The sequence below is a fragment of the Leiobunum rupestre genome, chromosome 5 (assembly GCF_980474605.1).
Source record: "Leiobunum rupestre chromosome 5, qqLeiRupe1.1.hap1, whole genome shotgun sequence".
NCBI classification, from domain to species: domain Eukaryota; kingdom Metazoa; phylum Arthropoda; class Arachnida; order Opiliones; family Sclerosomatidae; genus Leiobunum; species Leiobunum rupestre.
In genome coordinates, this window is record NC_143388.1 from 43,728,512 (window position 1) to 43,730,630 (window position 2,119).

The following is a 2,119-nucleotide window of genomic DNA, read 5'->3' on the forward strand; positions in this document are numbered from 1 at the left end:
GGCGCGTTTGATTTGAACTCACTCTCATTATAAGGTTAGAACATTGTATTATAATATATTTGTTATATTATAATATTTTAATTCTTTTAAATATTTTTATTTTATGTATACTTTTAATATGTTTAAGCTTAAATTAGATATGAAGTCGAGGTGTTATTAATCAAGTTAACTACATTATTTATTTATTATTATATAATTTTAATAAAATAAACTGAATGAATTACGTATTTTTGAAACGCAGGACGTGTATAAACATTTCGGCAGAAGTAACAAAACACACAAAAGGTTAACACTGAAATATTGTGAAAACGAAAATATCGTAAGATTAAACTCCTTACTCCCAGCTAATTTGGATTACTACAAATTATTCCAGTTTCGATTAATGGCAATAGCTACGAGTGGGAATGCAATTAAATTCTTTCGAAAAAAAACCTTCTGAAATGAAGCTAAGGTTAATAACAGATAAATTTAAGTTCCGGTACAAAAATGCTTAATAAATTACTTATAGTATGCGTTATTTTTAAAAGTGCTTCAATTTTAGTAAGCTTTGTTTGCCCAGTAAAAAAGGCTAATTAGCATAATGAGACTTGAAATTGTCATACTTTGATAATATTGTTACATTGATTGGAAAAACACATTTAACATTATTTCTGGCCAGTCTAAGAACTGCAATGTTGATCAAATTTGCACCAGCGCGGTTCATTTCATGCCCCCGTCGAAACTCTTTCACCCCGTGCTTAATTCTAACATTTACTTGAGGCGCAAGTTTGCCGCCAACGAAAAATCTCGACGAGGGAATTTTCTGAGGTCATTTTTCTTCAATAATAGTTGAAACAAAGATGCCGCTTTATGAATCGGATAAAATATTTCGACATTCGCTGAAGAATTTAATGGGAGAACCTTAATTCGAAGACGACAAGGGCAACTCAACTGAACAATCAAATAGGGTTCTCTCTAGTTAAGCTTCTACCAAAACTTTATAGCTTTTTAACTGAAACGACTACATGTAGCAGTAGACAACAATTCATCAAATGTAGGGGCATCAGTATAGGTGATTCTCATAAAAGTCGTGCTCTTTATGGATAAGACGACCTGTAACAATGTCTTTTAAGCTATACATTATCAATTTAAGCTCAAATGCTTGGAGCATTCCCTCCAGTCGCGTAACTAGGAACTCCGTGCCCCCCCCCCCCCCCGCGAAAAACGACTCGGGGTTCTTGTAAATAGCACCGATTTTAATCATAATTTTCTCGCACCCCCTCCCCCGCGGCGTGGGGTCTGCGGGGGTGCTATTTACGACACTGATTCCACCACAATGGATCGGTTAGAAATTCTGTTGTGTCGATGCCACGAGAAGCGCAGTCTGCTGGGTTATATGTGCCCGGAACGTGATGCGACTGAATATTTGGTCGTACGTCCTGAACTTCTGAGACTCAATTTGAAACACACGTCTTCGATCGTTGTGGAGGTGAGGCCAACCAGGACAGTATGATCTGGCTATCAGTCCAGCAATGATTTTATGACATGGTATTTCGGAAAGATAGTGGAATGAGTGAACTGAGTCTTGCGAGGAGAACGGCGGAACAGAGTTTTAGTCTGGGTAACGTGATCTGCTTGGTTTTTGCGACGATCAGTTGAACAGTGACCAGTCCTGATCCAGTGGTAGTTTTAAAATAAACCACCGCCACATACGCCTTCTCCGACGCATCGCAGAAGCCATGGAGACTCGATTTGTTGGAATGACATTGACTTTTGACACGTTGAATTATCAGGTCTTCAATGCCAGTTAAGTTATCCCGGATTGTATGCCATTTATAAACGACCGTCGATGGTAATTCTTCGTCTCAGCTCACCTTAATTTGGCACATCTCTTCGAACAAGAGTTTCGCTCTGATGATAACTGGTGACAAGATAACCAAGGGATTGGAGAAGCTTTCCATGTTGGACAGGATGGTGCGTTTGGTAAGAGTTACTCGGGATCTTGGTAATTTGAGAACGAAGGATAGAACGTCTTTTGCCGGTGTTCATTGTTTGAATTGATTCGGTATCGTCGATATTCAAGGGAACCAGGACCTCTCTTTGCTCGGACGGTATCTTTTCAAATACGAACATATCACTT